The 18,031-nt window shown below is 44.5% G+C and overlaps 1 long non-coding RNA gene across 1 annotated transcript in view; it reads left to right on the top strand.

Annotated features, from left to right (window-relative positions):
* LOC146079724 (uncharacterized) overlaps positions 1-17,623 on the top strand; it is a 56,033-nt gene extending 38,410 nt beyond the window's left edge. Inside the window, exon 3 of the long non-coding RNA XR_014474718.1 lies at positions 17,228-17,623. This is a non-coding gene — a long non-coding RNA (uncharacterized LOC146079724). The remainder of the gene's footprint in view (positions 1-17,227) is intronic.
* The last annotated feature ends 408 nt before the right edge of the window (positions 17,624-18,031 follow it).

The raw sequence follows: 18,031 nt of genomic DNA, 5'->3' as shown, positions 1-18,031 counted from the left end.
CAGAACAATTTCTGCACATGTCTGTAAGCACGGAGCATGTGAACTTGGCGATGAGTCTGGTCCCAAATGCTTGCTCCTGGCCTTCCGAGCAGGGGGTGGAGAGGGGAGCTGCGGCCTGATCAGGTTCATTACGATATGCGCATGCGCTGCGTTTCATGGGCATTCCCGCGAAAATTCAGGGCGTGCGCATGGAAATGCGGTCATGATATGCGTGTGGGGGGCGGACAGCTGATTTAACTGGATGTCAGCTGCCCGCCCATATCCCTGCTTCTCTTCGCTCATATGTACGAGTGGTCTGGACCACTCATGCATGGGCAAGTGCTTTCCACATCATTCAATGGTCGCTGACCATCAAATAATAATAATAAAAATAATAATACTAAATAATAACAATAATAATGATATTTATACCCCTTTCACATCGCACTTTTAAAACGGTATATTGCCATTTTTTTTCCATTTTAAAACGTTTAAGGCTGCAATGTGAAAGTGCCAGAGTTGATTTACCGGTTAAAGTTAACCGGTATTTCAACACGGTTAAAAAGCAGAGTCCTACACGTTTCAAAGCCGGTTTTTTTGGCAGTTTGAACAGCTCTATTTCAATGGCTTGAAACGTGTCCCTTGGGGGTTAAACGGGTTGAATGTTTGAATGGTATTAAATGATTTTTAAAACGGTTTTAAAGTCCCATTTAAGAATACCGTGTCATTACCCATTTCTGCAATGTGAAAGCAGTATAATATAGCACTTTTCTCCCAATAGGACTCAAAGTGCTTTATCATTGTCTTTACAGCTCAAAATACAAAACAAGCTTAACAGTAGATGTCAGTGAAATGCTTGAGTAAATAGGTACGTCTTTAGTTTATTTTTAAAAGATTCTACAGGGGGGGCTTCTCGCTCTGTGCGAGGAAGAGAGTTCCACAGAGTTGGAGCAACAAAGTCGACCCCCAGATGAATTCAGGGAGATTCTGTACTGTTAGTAGTTCTTCAACGGTGGGGAAGGTTTCCACAGGAATTCGAATGGATGTTCATGTAAAACATCTGTTTGCATGCCAACCGGCCAAATTCGGTGTGCAAATGCCCGGGACAGGCGATCCATTCGCTAGGCGAGGTTTGGTACATTCGCTTCGGCCCGTGTACGGGTCCAAGTGAAGCAATCAGAAATAAGGGCCTATATGTTGAGCCTGTTTGTATAAGATTCCAAGTGAAGCTGAAAATTTGCGTAAAGTTAACCTTCTGCAATTTGCAACATGTCTGCAGCTTTGGCAATGAATTGTATTAGTCACTCTATTACCCTCTTTGAAGCGCTTTCACCACTGAAATACTGCAGCACGGCTAATTGTTTTTCCACCGTAAGCTTGCCGTAACATTTCATGAGTTTCATTTTTCCCTTTGCCAAGTTTAACACAAAATTCAATCACAATCTCTGATGTAATCTCACAGACACTTCTTCCTCATCTGTCATAATGAAGCCTACGAAGATCTTCAACTCGCTGAGATTATGTCAGTCCAAACACAGGTCAGACACATCGATGTATGAGCTTCTCAATAACCAGCATATCTATGGGATAGAAAAACAGAAGAAGTCTCATTACTTTTCAGTCAGCCCTTGTAGATCTACAGTAATCGACAACATACAGATGTAGCGCCGCTCATCCAGCGCCGGTACTCGCCAGACCGCCCCCGCTGGCGAGTGGACGCTACATCTGACTGGAACGCTCGAGCGTCCCTCACTCACTCAAGTCCCAGTTTCCTGCCGGGGGGGGGGGGGGGGAACCCTGCCCATCTCCGCTTCAGGGAGACCGGTAGGGTTAGGGGGGGGGGTGGCGGGGAGGTGGGGGAACGTGGTGGGGACCGGCGGCGAGGTGGCGGGACAGCTGGGGGAGCTCCGTTGTAAGGGGACGCACACGTGTCTCTCGTGTGCGTCCCCTTACTAAGTCTAGCGTGGGCTGGCACCAGGACCGAATCATTCACCGAGTCCACAGGGGCCCAAGCCACATCCATTTAAAAAAAATATTTACCCCTTCGGAAATCCTCTGAAAAAAAATGTCCGCCATTCCATTTTTCTGGACATCTGTAGTGTTAGCCCTCTACTGCGCATACTCTACAGCGCTGTACAGCCAATGCAGAGAGGAGGGGACCTGGACTGAGAAGGCTGCACACAGACCTCCTCCTCTCTTAAAACGCTCCTGAAATCAGAGCTCATACAAAATGTTAAAAAAAAAACATTCCAAATGACCAAGTCCTCCAGGAGTAGAACATTCCTCATTGTGCACCAGTGCAGAGTGGATATAACAATAGCACAAGTTTCAGCAATCAAGGCTATTGTACCATAAAGACACGCATTTCAAGAACTTACCTCCTACTACATCCTGTCCCAGACGCGTACCTAGATATTCGTAGGCCCCATAGCAAAAGTTTGTAAGGGCCCCCTGTTTAGCAACTGATGGTGATAAATGTATGTAAAACATATTAGTTAGACAGCAAAGATGGGCTCCCTTCAGCTCTGGGCACCATAGCAGCTGCACCCCTTGCACCTATGGTAGTTACACCCTTGCCTTGTCCTGACTGATTGTTACACTTCTTTGGGACATACTTATTTAGATTATTGTTGTTTGATTGTGGCTAGAAGCAATTGTTTACTTAATTAATATAGTAAAATAATGCAATTAACATTTGCCTTTACAATGGCAGCAACTTTTGATAAATTCAACATTAAAGTATTTTGCTGCTTTTTTTTATATTACTTTGACCTACTGTAAGAACTAAGGAGTCATTTCCTTTAGTTCCCAAGAAATCTATTCATGCCTATTATGATAACATCATGTGTGGGTTAGCAGGACTGTGAAACCACAGCCAAGAATTCTACATCTTCTAGAATCTAGGTTGATGTTGACTGGCCTTTTAGATTTATTTACTTACACATTATATTGTACAATTTGGGAAACTTCCAGTAAATTTTTGTGACTTAATGGAAGTCTTGTCTATAAATAAATAGATATATATAGATTTTTAAATTTGGTATTGAGAAGGTGCTAAACCAGTGTACTTATGTATTATTGTAATAGACGCTTCTTCAGGGCCGCCATCAGGAATTGATTACTAATTTCCAGTCCGGGTCCTGCCCCCCCCCCTCACTTGATTTACCATAACTCAGCTCCTGCTCCAGCATCTCCTCTTCTGTTGACCTGCAGCCTAGAGGCAGGGCCATTTCTAGAGGTGGACAAACCGTGCAGCAGGCAGCCCGGGGCGCCGCACGGCTTTTCCGCCTCTGTTAAACAGCTGGGGCACCCGGCAGCTCCCCCCAATGCCGCCGCCTCCTCCCTTTCTCCTCCTCTCCCCGTCCGCCACAGGCAGTGGGCACGGCTGATTTCCCTGGAGAGGGGAGCACATCACGCGTCTCTCCTTCCCCTCGCTCACTGTGTCACTGGGCTGTCAGTCAATCAGAGCTCGCGGGCTAGCAGCCAATCAGGAGCCAGCCCGCGAGGTATGATTGGCTGACGGTTCAGGTACCCAGTGAAGTAGCAGCAGAAGAGGCAATGGCAGCAGTGGGGCACTGGAGGGGGAGACCCAGAGACAGTGAGTTGTGCTGCTTTTGGCACATTGGGGGCTTATGTGTGGCACTTTGGGGGCATATGTGTGGCACTGTGGGGGCATATGTGTGGCACTGTGGGGGCATATGTGTGGTACTGTGGGGGCTTATGTGTGGCACTGTGGGGGCATATGTGTGGCACTGTGGGTGCATAGCTGTCACTGTGGGGGCATATATGTGTGGCACTGTGGGGGCTTATATGTGTGGCACTGTGGGGGCATAGCTGTCACTGTGGTGGCATATATGTGTGGCACTGTGGGGGCATATGTGTGGCACTGTGAGGGCATATCCGGCACTCTGGGGAGATAAATGGTCTAGCAATGGCCCTGCCCAGAGGTCCTGGAGCACAGGCTTCTTCAACTCAGGATGCTGGTGGACAATTAAAATGCAGCAGCAGCTGGTGAGCTAATCAGAGCTCACGTACCAGCAGCCACTCTGATTGGCTGCTGGTACGCGAACTCTGATTGACTCAAAGCCCGGTGCAGCATTTTAATTGGCCGCCGGCGTCCTGGGTTATTGAATAAGCCTGCGCTCCAGGACCTGCTTTGTTCAGCGCACTGAGCGTAGCGCAAAGGAGGCAGTCGAGGGGGGTCATGGTGGGCAAAATAAGCTGCCCGGGCCCTTCTAGAGGCCGGGGCCCGGGACAGCTGTATCCACTGCACCCCCCTATTGGCAGCCCTGTCCTTCTTAGACCATTGGCTCTAATGTGAAGTTTTAGCATATACCTTCAGAACCACAGTCTTAAAGTAAAACAATACATACATTTATCATAAAATGTAAATTCACAGCATAAATGACATTTTATTTAAGATACAATAGTACAGTTTTTAAACAGAGCACCACATCAGAATATCTATTTTTCCCTTTAACCTTTATTTGACACAGGTGGTTATCCAGGGATGAATTCTTGATGTGGGTTCTAAATCGAATTCCCAACACATTTCATCTATTAAAAAGACTTTGTCATGAGTTCTTATTAGGTATAAAAAAATACAATACAATAAATAAGGGTCTATTCCCACTACAATATTGTCTAATAGCTAATAGAGGGTCAACATTCTATGCAATGCTTCAGGAGTGGATAGCATTTGAGAGGTGAATAATGCAATATAAAAGACTCATTTAGTAAATTTAAAACTGATACTAGGCTATACAGTGTTAAACCCAATTTTTCTATACAAAAGTATTGCATGTGATCTATCATATGCAATCCTGCTGACTGGGAGAGTCTGGGCAGCTAAAGGGAGATTAGATGAGACTTCTCCGAGGGGACTAAGGCCTGTGGTGCATGATATTTAGATGATAAATGGGCATCAGGCCTATGGGCTCAGTAGAGGTCACTCGGCACTATTAGTTTGAGTGTGCCCAAAGGTAAATAAAAGTGATTTGGGCACTAGACCCAGATGACAACTGTGTCCTCAAAGTAGGTAAGCCAAAAGGGCCTAAGACTCATTTTAAATTAAGGTGATATGGAGGACGTGGCTTCGGCGGACATGTAAGTGGACGATCTTCCCTGCTGCTCCCCGCTACAACCATCCTATATTCCCATCCTGTAGATATTCACCTGAACCTGTCGCCCAGATCCTGACTGCGCCCACCCAATGTCACTACAGTATATTGGCCCTGATACTGGTCATCCACTGGGCAGAGGCCGGGTGCCGGCACAATCTTGCTGCTGTTCCTGCCCTACATGGACGCCAAGCTCCTGGTGACCGAGCTCCCACTCTGCCTTGCCGGAAATCGCCCGCCTGACCCGCTGCCTCATACAGACCGACTAGCAGCCTGCCACCAGGAGACAGCACAGTCCAGCCACAGATCACGGTGCTCAAGGGGAGGCCACAGCCATTTTGGCCTGTAAGGTATTGCCTATAAGTTGCCATTATCCATCTCGTGCTTCCACAAGACTGGATACCTATCTTGTCTCTAATATACTGGGACTCTGCACATACGCCAGTACACTTGCCTCCATAGTACTAAGGGCAAGTATTTGTAAAAGCAGTTTGCTTGGGTACATTGTTCTACTACTCAACCTGACATAGACTGCAAGCTACACATCTTTAAACACAGTGAACTCTGCATTTGAGCCTGTTGCAGACAACTTGCTACTAATTGCCTTCTACACTCCTTCTGGGAACAGTCCAGCGTGATTGTGGCTGTTTGAGATACCACTGCCGGTCTCATTTGCACGTGAGGCGGTGTGCTAGCCGCTGCCGCCACTATATATTAAGGATCCTTTAGTAGCAGTTGGTTTGCTCTCCTTCCAGATACGACTGCATCTATAACTGTTTTCTCCATAACTATGGAAGCAGCTGTCCAACATATCCTGATAGCTATATATGCCTCCACTGACCGTCTCATTAAAGAATTCTCTGATGTACAGGAGGATGTTTCCTCTAGTACCTGTCCTCCTGATGAGCTTATTGCTGAAGACAAGATGATTTTGCCTAGATGCCATACTCCTATGACTTTTGCAGCACCTTTACTTGCTTATCCCTTGGTTGGGTTCTCCCAGACGGAATTCTATGGATCTGCGGCTACTTGGTATCCTGACACTACATGTTTGAACGAAGATGCAGTCCAATCAAAATTTCCTCCACTTCTCCTGTTGACTGCAGTGCGATCTTGGATTTCCCCTTTTTCACTTGTCTGGATACACTTTTGAACATTCCCAATTGCCTGGGTGTGCATCTATTGTGTTAGCCCTGTTTTCCCAAGAGATCAAGAGCTGGTCGGATTGAAGTTTTATGTATCATATTTTATGATGCCTTTTTTTGATTGCATTTAATTTTTGTTATTTTACTTATTGCTGTGCATTTATGTATCCTTTTTGTTTTATCTATGGTACATTTTCTATTGCGATACCAAATATAGTACGAGATGGGGTTATTTTCTAGACTTTTTTTCTTGATCTTTTTTATTAACCTACTGCTACACTGTTCGTCTTATAAGGTTCCGTTTCTATACTGTAACAATGAAGATAAATCCTGGCTCTACGTATTTAAATGGTCTCTGGGCCACTGCCCCAAACAGTCCATTTGTTTATTATCGGGATTTTGTTAGCCAAAGGGTGGGACTGAGTCTAGTGGGAAGTGAGTTAGAGGGGTAGCGTTTGTATTTAGGTTAGTATAGTTTTCCTGGCAGATGGCAATTTATTGTATATTTCTCCTAAACTATGGGGTTTCAGTATATTTTCAAATACTATTACTGTATAACTGTGCTCCTATACCTCCTGTAGTCTTAGTTGCCTGGATGACGCTTTCGGCCAATTATCTTTTATTTCTATAGGCAAAGGGAGCCACTACTTTTTCACTCATCCTATTTAATTCTATTACTTTGTGTATGTACATATTATTGTTTGCGCCCACTTGCTCTATGTTCATTTTGTCTAGGTCAGGACCCTAATGTTAGCTTGTTTTTCTCTGCTTGAAAAATCAATAAAAAATGGACTCGATTTAAATTAAGGTGATAGGCCCTTTTGTATCCCTCAGTTAGGCAGGCCACAAGGGCCTGAGCCTCATTATACAAATAAAGTGATCTGGGCATTAGGCCCAGATCTCTATGATTCCCAATTAGGCAGGCCCATGGGACACAGCTTCCTGTTAAAAGAAAGTGATCAAAGTATTTATTTACAGTTTATTATACAGCGCAGCATATTCCGTTGTACTTTACAATTGGAAACAGCAGTGATTACGCAAACTGGGTAGATACAACCCCACATGGAGGTAGGAGGGCCCTGCTCGCAAGTTTACAATCTATAGGGATAATAGGAGGGATACATAAGGATATAATTCTATAGCAGTCCCATCAGATTACAAGACAGTCCTGATAGGATGCAATAAGACTATTGCTTCCACTGTCTCCAGTATTTCCACCTCTGTTCCCAGCAGTAGTGACTGTAGAACTAGTCGGCATACATATTTCTTTTGATTTGTGTGCCCAATAAAACTAGAACTTTAAGTCCTTTTATTCATCTATAATGGCTGTCATTTCCCCAAAAATCTTATTACCGACCTTTGTATTAATAGTATGTTCCAAAACAGAACACAGGAGTTGAAACCGTGAATCAGCAAATGGCAGCGAGCCATTGCAATGATCTCATCTGCATCAGTAACAAGAAAGGAATATAAAGTTCAGCATAAAATCCTATATCATGAAACAGAGACTGGGCCGGCGCCATCTCTGTATGTGTCAGTTAAAATAATGCAAGACCGGAAACATTGGGTACAAATGAACATGGGGCAACACCATGATTCATGTTAAGCAATTGTACAAGAAATAAAGCAAACCACTTTGTGCCTCATATCTCTGCAGTGTTGCTCATTCCCAGAGAATTCCTAAGCACAGCGCACAAATGGCAGCCAACACTGTGTGCATCAGCAGGCATCCTTCTTTATATTTGCATAATGGCCTGCATTAACAATACCTCCCAACTGTCCTGATTTTAGTGGACTAGGTCTGTTGTAAGAGGACTGGCCCACTCACCGACAGTCAGAATTCCGAGAGTCGATAGAGAGCTGAATCCACAACTGTAATTACTTTAACTTCAGGTCTGTCACATCCAGATTAATCTCATTGAAGGATATATAAAAAACACAAAAGATAACAATGTGTAGATCGTCTAAGGCTTGATTGACCAACTCAAGAACACTTAGGGACGGGTGCTGCCAAGTGTACCCTTACTCATGCTCATGCATGGAGAAACATGTGTATAAAGGTTTCTTTACAATCGTCACAGGGCTCACCACGTGTTGGACAGAGTATTCACAAATAGATGAGTACCATACTCACTTCATGAGTGAATGCGAAAATGCATATAAAGGTATCTTCAGAACCTTTCTGAAATGGTATTCCAAACCAATTGCCATATGTGCAGAAGAAGAAAGCTCTTTAAGTAAAATCCAAACAGTTTTATTACAGAAAAAAAATTTAGGTGGACAAAAACAAAAAGGAACTATAACTGAGATGGAAGATGGAGTCCCAGTACCTGAGGGTGCGGATAATGTCCATAAGCCGCACGATAGGTACCGGTGTCCCAAACTCAGTGGTGCAGAGTACAAAACTCCTCTCCTGGGCCCTTATTCTGGTCTGTGCGGCCGGAGCCGCATACGTTGCTCCGGCCGCACAAACCAATCCCCGCCTACAATACGGATCGCCACGGCCGTCCGTACGCGGACGGCTGGCGATCCGCATGAAAATGGTGGGGCGTACACCTCCACCATGGTGGGAGCTGCCCCCTGCATTCGATGGTCGGCGACCATCGAAGGCAGGGCCGCACGCTCCAGCAGCTCCCGCAAGCTTAGACCACACGGACAATCGTCCGTGTGAAAGCTTGTATGGGGGCGGAGAGCTGACATCCGGCGATGTCAGCTTTCCGCCCCCATCACTGGCGTCATAGCCTCATTACCATGCATACGCCCCGCGTTTGCATGGGAACGCCCATGAAACGCTGGGCGTATTTATAGGTAAATGAGGCTATTAAGCCCCTCACGCCCCTATACGCCCCCTTTGCGGCGTATAAAATTTTTGTGCGGCGAATTCCCCTGCACATGCGCAGAGTGACCTCTGCGCATGTGCAGAGCGAAAACATCGGCGGTACGGCCGCACGCGGGCCGTACCGCCCAGATCAGAATAAGGGCCCTGGTCTTCCTCTGTACCAGTGGCGTAACTATAACTATAAATTTTGCTCCCCCAAGCCAAAAAAGTTGTGGCGCCCCCACTAACTAAATATATATACATATACATATACACACACACACAGGGATCCAGAAAAAATTACAGTGGGGGCACTACAATAAATAAATGGGGGGGAGGGGCAGTTTCGTGCAGGTTCCTAGAAAAAAGTGTGTGTGGTCTAATAAAACGGGTTGTGGACTCCAAGGAAATACTGTTCCCAGGAGCCACAAATTCATTTTCATCATTCCGGGTGCATGGGATACAGTTCTAGCTGGGGACAGATGCTGTGGAGAGGGGGGGGGGGGGGGGCAGATGGGTATATGCTGGGCAGAGAGAGGGAGACAGATGTGGGGAGGGGGAGATAGATGCTGAGGAGTGCGCATGGGGCAGATGCTGGGTAGAGAGAGGGTGGTACAGATGTTGGACAGGAAGAGGGGGACAGGTGATGGGAAGGGAGGTGGGTATAGATGCTGGACAGAGAGAGAGGGCGAGAGATGCTGGGGATGGAGGGGGACAGACATTGGACAGAGAGAGGAAGACAGGTGCTGGGAAGAGGGAGGGGGGATGAATGGTGGGCAGATAGAGGGGGTGGTTTGCAGAGAGTGGGGGGGAGGGATGGTTGACAGGGAGAGGGGGTAGAGAGAGGAGATGGATGGTGGGCAGACAGAGGCCGGATGGTGGACAGGGAGAAGGGGTACGGATGGTTGGCAGGGAGAGGAGGGGGGAAGATGCTGAGCAGGCATAGGGGGGAGAGAGAGGATATCCAGTGAGTCGGCGGAAGATACTAGGCAGGGAGAAGTGGGGCAGATACTGAGCAGGTAGAGTGGGGACAGATATTAGGCAGGGAGTGGGGATAGGCACTGGGATGGAACGAAGGACTGGGGGGCGGGCATAGACGGACTACCTCATACATACATCAGGGCCGTAACTAGGGGGGGGCTGGGGGGTCACGCGCACCGGGCGCTGGAGGGGGGGGGGCGCTGTCAGGTCCGGGAGACACCCAGGTTTCGGGGACTGCATGTAATAAAGTGCCGGTGTCAGGTCCTGCAAGCGCGACGTCATCACATCTCTCTGTGGTTACGCTGATGACGCGCTGGACAGAGAGCGGGAGCAACAGCGGCGCGTGGAGGAGCAGCGGGCGGCAAGCGGCAGTGGTAAGAAGTCAGACCAAGCTGCTTACTGTGTTGTGGCTGCTGGCTGCTTTAAAACCTTTGTCATCCTCCACGCTGCTTATTACTCATCAGCTCCGCTATATCTCCCCCCTCCATGCTGCTGCAGCAGTGTGCAGCTTCAATTGTCGTCCCCCCGCCACCTCTTCTGCTTAAGTGATAACAATGCTGCGGACAAACACCCCCCCCCCCCCCGTGCATATTATGCAGCTGTGGCACAACAAGTCGCAGCATGCACTTTTTTCAGTCCTTGGGACACCACAACTCCCAGCAGAGCATCCCAAGCTGCAATGTAAGTACCTGTAGCCTATTATGCTTTGGTGGCACTACAAGTCCCAGCAGGGTACCACCAGCTGCTATAGGATTACCTGTCAGTCTATTATGCAATGGTCGCATGCTTATAATGTGTACTGGGGGGGCATAACGGTGTGTGCTATAATGTGTACTGGGCATTACGGTTTGTAGTGTAATGTGCTCTGGGCATTACGGTGTGTGCTGGAATGTGTACTGGGCATAACGGTGTGTGCTGTAATGTGTACTGGGCATTACGGTGTGTGCTATAATGTGAATTGATACTACTATGTGACCACACCACTTCTCCCCCCCCCCCCCCAAAAAAAAACATGCCCTAAATTCGGCGCGCACTATCCCTGTTTTACGGTTCATATAGTTTCTAGTATATATGTATCTTGATGCAAGTGGACCAGTTGAGGGATAATTTATAAATATATATTTCATTTCAGAATACAGTGTATATATAATAATATATTATATATTGTCTTGTTTGTTGGTTTAATATCACCCTTCTGTTGTCTGTAAGCACATAAATATATATATATATATAATTTTTTTTTTGGGGGGGGGGGGGGGCACTAAATGAATGTCTTGCCCCGGGCACCAGAAACCCTAGTTTCGGCCCTGCATACATACATACATACATACATACATACACTGCCTCCCTGATACACACAGTACATCCATACACTGCCTACCTCATACATACATACATACAACCATCCATACACTACCTACCTCATGCATGCATGCATACATATATACATACACTGCCTCCCTGATACATACAGTACATCCATAAACTGCCTACCTCATACATACATACATACAACCATCCATACACTACCTACCTCATGCATGCATGCATACATATATACATACACTGCCTCCCTGATACATACAGTACATCCATAAACTGCCTACCTCATACATACATACATACATACAACCATCCATACACTACCTACCTCATGCATGCATACATACAAACATACATACATACACTGCCTCCCTCATACATACAGTACATCCATACACTGCCTACCTCATACATACATACATACATACATACATACAACCATCCATACACTACCTACCTCATGCATGCATAAATACATACATACACTGACTTCCTTATGCATACATACATACATACACACATACACTGCACCCTCATGCATACATACATCCATATGTCCCCAAAATTACATCCATACATATATCCCGAGATATTATTAATTTTCTAACATACCACTGGCGCTGGGTGGAGGGCCTGCCAGCAGCAGCACTAGGGAGACCAGCAGCAGGTGTTTGTCGGGGCCAACTTAAATGTCCCATGGCAGAGAAGAGGCAGCAGCTCCAGCTCCAGGAATACACGCTTGTTCTCAGCAGTGACTGGAGGGAGGAGGCGGGGCTCAGAACTGCAGCGTGGAAACTGAAAGTAAAGTGACTACTTCTGCTGCTGCTTCTGCCCTTCTATGTAAGCCCCGGCTCCTGAGTCCCGTCCAGCAGCAGCTGCTGCTTTCATCCCAGCCGGCGCTGCTGCTTGTCACACGCTGTGACACACTAGTTAGTATGCCGGGCGCCCACTGCAGGCGGCTCCCCCAAGCAGCCGCGGGGGCTGCCTTTATTGTAGCTATGCCACTGCTCTGTACTGTTAAGGGCAGAAGTGAGGCAAATGCTCATTTCTGATAAAAACAGCCATTCCAAGTGGTCGATTATCTGCATATCCTGAAGAAGTTTGCTTAGGGGAAATGCGTTGATCGCAGAATCACTAATTCCTTCTACAACCTGGCCGATCACTACAGCATGGCAAAGGAATGAAAGTTTGGCAGTGGACCCTCTGCCCCCCCTTTGCTGCATCTTGCTACACCTCACACTGCCCAGCAAAGGAAGCATTACTCTGGGCATTATAGTAGCCCAGAGGAGGTAATTACTAGCCTTACCATAGACCACACTGAGGTCTCTATTCCATCTAATCCTACAAACCCTAAAACCAAAAGCCTGCTACTGCTACACATTCACAATTTAGGAGCCTCAGGAGAAGTTATAGTAATTACCAGAGCCAATCATCTCCAATTATATATATATATATATATATATATATATATATATATATATATATATATATATTATTTCTAGAAAGTGATTCTATAATAAAAGGGGAAGGGGTCTTCCTGAGGTACATCTAAGATTCAAGGAAAAGGAAGTAAAACCTACTAGGTGGCCCGTTCGAAAATGACGATTCCTTTTTCTCCCTTCATACTTAACCAAAATCGATACATGAGGTACCATTTTAAAGATTGTATTGTTTGTTTAAAAATTGAGGTTCAAAATTTACTTTTGGCCCTAGAGTTCTTTCCCTGTATGCATCGATTTGGATCAGTTTTGTCCGGCTATTCAAAATGTCTAAAAATTTACCATTTCTTCTTTCATTCTACTACAAACCACCAAGCTCACTATAAAATTATTCATATTTTATTCACATGGGAAATTTTGCGCATGGGCCACCTAGTTATTTATATACTGAATTTGAATTTATTTACTTAATATTTACATTACATATTTACATTACAGATTAAGCTATGCGCTGATACACTCTTTGGGCCTTATTCTGGTTGGTGCGGCCGGGCCGTACGCGTACGTTCCGGGGTTTTTCATGATCTGCGCATGCGTACATTTGCTAATGCGCAGGCGCGAACACTCCACAACGCTTACGGACGGGTCTCTCCGTGCGAAAAAACCTGTACGCGAGAGTACGGGCATTGGGGGCGGCATAGGGGCGTGTTGAGGGGAGCGGCCGAAATAATGAGGGAAAATGGGCGTAAACATGGGCGTACACGGGGGTGTGCACCAAAAATGAGCGGTGCTACTACCGCACGATCGACTAAAGCACCGTTCATTTCGGACACAAAACAGGCGGCCGCCAACCGCCACCTCAGACCACCCCTACAGATACCGCATGCCAGCGTGCGCCTGGGTTTGCTAATTTACGCTGATTACTACTCAAACACATACACCTGAATGTAATAACCAATGCTGCAGTCTATTAAGTCCAAACCATGATTTCACTACCTGCAAGCCACACACAGCACTCAAACACATTGGAAGCTTATCTTTCTATACTTCTCTACATTTAAAGGTTTGTTTAATTTAAGCTAAGAATCTTTTTAAGACCTGCTTATATATGCTAAGGTAGGTATTTGTTAAACAGTTATACACATTCACTACGTGCTTTCATAGACTTTACACAGTAGCACACTCAATCTACACAAGTCGACATGTGTCAACGTGTTCACTCTAATACAAACATAGGTTTTGTATTTATGATACAATAACATAAACCACATCTAACACCTACAAAGGATGTTTCAGCAATGTTTTAAGCCCATGCCCACTATTTTGCACATTAATTAATTCAATCAATTAATTAATTTTCATAATTATAGTTGAAAGGCAAGATTTGCAGGTCCATATATGTGAAGGGTATGTCAGCGTACACGGACGTACGCTCACTCTCACGAGCGGTGACATAAGCTGAGTTTTCTATTGAAAACAATAGGGACCCGTCCGTGCAAGCTGGCGTACGCTCAATTGTACGCCACTCCCCTTTGACGTTGTTTCTGGCCGTACGTATGCGGCTGAGTTGTGGGTGGACTTAACCCCAACGGCCGCGTACGGATAGCGTACGTTAATAGCGAACGTACGCATGTTTGGCCGCTACGATCAGAATAACCTCCTTTGTCTGGTCAAAGCTACACTTTATGCCCATCAACCGAGTGCAACAGTGAGTACGGCTGTACCATCACTTTTTAATAAAGGTTATCTTCTAAATCCGCTGGTGAGTACATAACTCTGCTGAGCAACTGACTGTACGCTCATTTTCAACAGATACTTCCTGCCTATTATCTAATTATCAGCAGTAAAAAAGATCTTACTCAAAACCTCTAATTCATAATAAATCAACAGGATAATATCTTATCCTTATCCCCTGATCTGCCATCCCACATTATTTGTTTACCCAGTGGATGAAAATAAAATCCATTATTTGAACACAATGGAATGCCGGGCACAAGCATTTATGGTTATCTTAAAACATTTCCTACTAAAAAGCTATTGCTTCCCCAATTATGTCACTGCTTTTGGATGCAATAAAATTATTCTTTGGATACCAACTTGGAATGTTGGAAAATGATGTTGAAATGTAGATGTATAAGTGCACAGGAATGTGGCAATTATGATAAAAGATTAGTCAGGAACATCAAGCACAAGTAATGTAAAGTGTCTGTTCTTCCCAAGCTAATACACTACATTTGTTAACACTACAAAGCAAAACTACAGTTGGCACAAAACCAATCACATAGTACGAAACACCGTCACATAGGAAAATGCAGTTTCACACTTAGCCATGAATGCAGTGCTGAATACAGTCAAAATCCTACTGGTCAAGATCCCAATACTAAGAAGACTGACAGTGGGATTCCAACAGTCAGAATCATGACAGATCACGGAGCTAAGCACTGGGTGGTATTGGCTAGGGTTAGGCATCCGGAGAAGGACTAGGGTTTGGCTGCCAGGGTGTACCCAACCTAATGCGGCATGTGTATTTTTCTGCTCTGTTTATTTGGAAACATCTGGAAGGATGGAGAAAAGATACCACCAATATAAAATTTTGTATTGTGTTTCTAATAACTGACGTATACTACTGTAGAGATACATAACGCTAAGCTTTGTAGAGAGTAGCATTCTCAGGACTGAGCCACATACAAGTGCTAGAGAGGTGAAGATACTGCTTGTCTATGGGGGGGTATCCAATTAGGTGTGATGAAACATTGAGAGTGAAAAGCAGGATGTTTTTGTGGTTTTTTCCTGATGTTTCACCAATATTCCTTTTACATGGTATCCGATTAGATCTCCTGTAAAAAAATACCCTTTTGGTTTGAACCTGTGTGTTTTTGCCTTTGCAATCCTGAAAAGCCAGTGGTTATTGGGGATTTTGCTTTGCCTGTCTTAGGCAGGTGAAACAAAATCCCTGATGAGCTGTTCCTAGTGCCGGCTTATCAGCGCTATAGGATACCGCCCGGTGAAGCAATTACCTGTGATCAATGATCATTGAACTCTCCAATGAAAGACATGTAAGTAAACTATCAGTTTGCTGTCTGAGGTATTTATGGTCTTCTGCTTAATAATATAAGATAAATATTCTGTGTGCTATAGGATCTAGGTCCTGGGTGACTATAACACCTGGGAAATTGGAGTATATGGGGGGGGGGGGAGCAAAAAATCTATAGGAAACCCACTGATTCTAATGGGTTTATATAAAGATCCAGCCAGGATCATGATAATTGACTGGACAACAGGGCTGCTATTATGGGGGTGCTATGGGAACAACTGGCCCAGGCCCAGAGGGCAGAGGGTGACTATCCTCACAGCACCCACTTACTATACAGCCGCCGGCCCGCTGCTGCACCTGCGTCATCTCGTCTGCGGCCGCCATCCCCTCTCACATAGGCGGGCCGTGGTTCATCTGCCTATTTTGTCAGTCCCAGACCCCGCAATTTCTGATGGCAGCCCTGCTGGACAGTATTCCTTATAGTAATTTTATGAGAGCAAAAAGAATCTCCAGCATCTGAGGTTTGTGAAATACAAATAAAGTAAATTAGTAATAGATTCATTTCAAAAAGGTTATACAAGATAAGTAGTTGAAAGAGCGCAGAACAGGATCTCAACAATAACTTGGAAAGAAACATTGAAGGATAAAAATAAATCAATTATAATTTAAAATTGGCGTTCATCTGCCAATTCAGTTATCAACATACAGAAATTGAGTATATTTTTATTAAACATTGGAAAATTTTAAAACAGGACCCAGTCATTGGTGTCAAGTTACCATCTAGACCCAAATTTATTTATAGAAGAGCCCCCTCTATTAAAGATAGTATTGTTAGTGCCATCCAGGTTCCAATAAGGAGCAGTATTAGGAGTAAAGGATTTTATAGATGCGGTACCTGTAAAAACTGCAAATGCACACGGGGACAAGTAAAATAAATGAATTCATTACTAAAGAGAATAAATACTCGATTATAGATTTTATTACATGCAATTCAAAAAATATTATAGATCGGATAGAATGTAATTGTGGTTTCATCTATGTCTGTGTAGCTGAACATGTGTATAATGTACAAAGGGGCTTTGCATCACATACCCTTTCGGTCCATTTTAAATCATAACATGAGTGCAATCCTAATCACATAAAAAGATTCTGGGGTATTCCAAAAATAAAACCCATTTGCAGGTGTAAAGATTTGGATAGCTGAGATGGATGGATATATAAACTTAAAGCATTAGTTCCAAATGGTCCAAATTCAGAGTTTGAGCTTAAATGGTTCCTCTAATGCACTGTACCTGCACTTTAAGTGGTTTTAAGTGGGATTTTATATGGTACCTTTTTATGAATATGTTTTAGAAATAATTCCTGATCTTATCTTTTTCGTGATTTAGATGGATTTTTGTCATATTTGGAGGACAATGAATTATCGTTATCTGGGATGCGTTCCACTATGTCTCTGTTCCGGGAACTTGAAACACATATTTGCATCGACATCTATTTCCGGCGGATGGATGCGTTCCAAGTTCCAACTGTACTAAACTTTGGGTCCTTGGAACACATAAGGAGGACTATACTCACTTCTGATCCATGGACATCACATCGAGTGCTGGTGCGGATACGCTCAGGATTATCCCTGAAGCCGGAATGACGCTCTTCTTTTTAGTTCATTATTTTGAATATATTAGTGTCCATTTGTGCTCTATTTTTAACCTTCAAATATGTGAGTGCATTCATTGATTATCATTTATTTCCAATCAAAACCATCTGCACTATGGCTTGTTCTGTTTAAAAGGTTTTTTTTTTAGAAAGAATTGACCTACTGATACCAAAGAGTTATCCACCTTACCCAAAAAAGAATATTTTATGTTCCCTATCTAATAAGATTATCACTTGTCTTGTGGTATTGCTTGGTGAGACCAATTTCTTATTGTTTTCATATTGAATGAAGGAAGAGTCAGCTGCCTTGTCTCAGAAAATCCAACTTTTTGTTTCAAAATATCGCTGCTGATTTTTCATTTATTCAGTATAAGTTCTTACCAAGTCGCATTTCAGTGACTGCTTCCTTTCTGGCCAAACATTTACATGTTTTCTGATTTTGTTGTGCCCCTGGGACACTAACACTCTCTCCCTGCAGCTTAACCCTAACTCTGCAGCCTAACCCTCCCCGCTACTGCCTAATTCTAACCCTTGTACCC

The sequence above is a fragment of the Crinia signifera genome, chromosome 5, assembly GCF_055691185.1.
Source record: "Crinia signifera chromosome 5, ASM5569118v1, whole genome shotgun sequence".
In the NCBI taxonomy this organism is placed as follows: domain Eukaryota; kingdom Metazoa; phylum Chordata; class Amphibia; order Anura; family Myobatrachidae; genus Crinia; species Crinia signifera.
The sequence above is the reverse complement of the archived record's forward strand: the minus strand, read 5'-3'. Positions and strand labels throughout refer to the sequence as shown.